The sequence below is a fragment of the Bison bison genome, unplaced genomic scaffold (genome assembly GCF_000754665.1).
Source record: "Bison bison bison isolate TAMUID 2011002044 unplaced genomic scaffold, Bison_UMD1.0 scf7180017864038, whole genome shotgun sequence".
Classification (NCBI taxonomy): domain Eukaryota; kingdom Metazoa; phylum Chordata; class Mammalia; order Artiodactyla; family Bovidae; genus Bison; species Bison bison.
In genome coordinates, this window is record NW_011494610.1 from 412,095 (window position 1) to 414,132 (window position 2,038).

The 2,038-nt window shown below is 57.4% G+C and overlaps 1 protein-coding gene across 2 annotated transcripts in view; it reads left to right on the top strand.

Annotated features, from left to right (window-relative positions):
- The first annotated feature begins 814 nt into the window (after positions 1-814).
- PCIF1 (PDX1 C-terminal inhibiting factor 1) overlaps positions 815-2,038 on the top strand; it is a 12,098-nt gene continuing 10,874 nt past the window's right edge. The window contains exon 1 of one of the 2 annotated variants that reach the window (XM_010835041.1): positions 815-1,902. The gene's annotated coding sequence lies outside the window, so the exon portion shown is untranslated. The remainder of the gene's footprint in view (positions 1,903-2,038) is intronic. The other variant, XM_010835043.1, reaches the window with a different exon arrangement.

Here is a 2,038-nt window from a genome sequence, read left to right on the forward strand (position 1 = left end):
TGGCAGGCAGTGTGAGGGCAGGATCACTGCACCTACTGTGCCTACAAGGAGCCGGTTTATTTCCAGAGGGCTCAGATCTACTTGGAGCAATCCTCAAACCCCGTGAGGTGATAATAGCTAACATCTGTTAGTGCCTCCTTGTAGCTCAGCTGGTAAAGAATCCGCCTGCAATGTGGGAGACCTGGGTTCGATCCCTGGGTTGGGAAGAGCCCCTGGAGGAGAGGATGGCAACCCACTCCAGTATTCTTGCCTGCAGAATCCCCAAGGACAGAGGGGCCTGGTGGGCTACTGTCCATGGGGTCGCAAAGAGTTGGACACGACTGAGCCACTAAGCACAGCACAGTTCGTGCCATATGCTGTGCTGAGTACTTCCACAGGCACCATCCCAGTTAATTTTCATTAAATCTTGATGATGTAGACAGCCTTATTGTCCATTAGAGAAAACTAGAGCTTCGGAGGTTAAGCAACTCCTCCAAGGCCATACATCTAGAATGGAGGAGGAGTTTGAACCCACACTGATGGGAAGCCTAGTTCTTAATTATTTGTTACAGTACTGTCTCTGCTTTGTTGGCACTCCCAGGTGGCGCTAGTGGTAAAAGAAAAACAAACCTGCCCGCCAGTGCAGAAGACATAAGATGGGGGTTCGATCCCCAGGTTGGGAAGATCCCCTGGAAGAGGGAACAGCAACCACTCCAGTATTCTTGCCTGGAGAATCCCAGGGACAGAGGACCATGGCGGGCTACGGTCCATGGGGTCGCAGTCATACTCGACTTAAGCGACTTAGCACACCCCAGCCCCACCAAGCTGCTGGGACCAGGCACCACCACACAAGCCACAGCCCAGCTCAGGCTAAGGCTCCACGTGGGAAGGGGACGTCACAGCAGGTGGCAAGCCCATCTTCCTAAACTATGACTGGAAGATCAGCTTCCAGAGGAGGCCAGAGGGAGGTGGAGTTAGTGTCTTCTGCCCGCCCCTACCAAAGAACTCTGCAGGCAGCCAGCCTTGGGCTCCTAGCGATTGCCAGCCTCCTGCTGGGCTAACTAACTTTTGTGGCAGGATTGAGTTCTCAGTGAGGTTTTGGACTGCAACTAGCAACCACCGATATTAAGTGTGGAAAGTCCTCTGATGCATTTAGTTTACAATTTTCCAACTTTGGCAAAAGCCATCTTTATTCTAAGTCTCTCAAGGCCATTTTGAATTTCTTCTAAGTTCTTAGAACTTGTGCAGCCTCATTAGGGCAGAAAGTTCGATGTGCATGCAGCCTGCATACGAGAAGTGGTTGGAAAACATCCTAGACTCACGTCCAGAAAACAAGCGACTGCAGAAAAGTGGCAGAGCTGCCCCGAAGCTAGGACCCAGGTCCTCCGAGCGTCCAGAACTTACGTCACCAGGACTCCGCCCCCGGGTGGGCGTCCGAGCCGAGTCCCCGCAGGTTTCAAACCCGCCCCGCGCCCCCTGGTGCGCATACTCAGTTCGACCTTGCAGCCGCACCGCCCACCCAAATCCTAGGGGAACACCCCCTATTTCTCCAGGCGGGTGTGCTCGCCGGGGAAACTGAGGCAGGACACGTGCTTGTGGGTTCGTTCCTCAGTCCACACCCCAGGGCCTGCAAAGCTGCCTCCCGCCCCTTAGACCCGTTTGGAACAGCAGGGAAGGACAAGGGAGAAAGGGAGGGGCCCAAAGCAAGCGGGGTCTAAGGAGCCGGCCGGTCCTGCCACACTCAAGATGGCGGCGCGGCAGCGGCGAAGTCCCTCAGAGGCGGTACCAGCGCATGCGCAGCGCGCAGTCCCGGCCCGGGACACAAGATGGCGGCAGCGGCGTTGGGGAGGGCGAGGCGGAGGCGGCAAAACGGGCGGTCGAGCAGAACGTGTAACCGCGTCCCCTCGAGTCCGCTGCGGGCAGGTAAGAGCCCCAGGAAGCCATGGTCCCGCCGCGAGCCGCGGCAGGGTCTGGGGTTCCGAAGCCAGGCGGCGGTGGCCCCTCCGGCGCTTTCCGCTCCGGGCTACCGCTTGTCCCGTCTCTGCCGCCGCCGCCATCT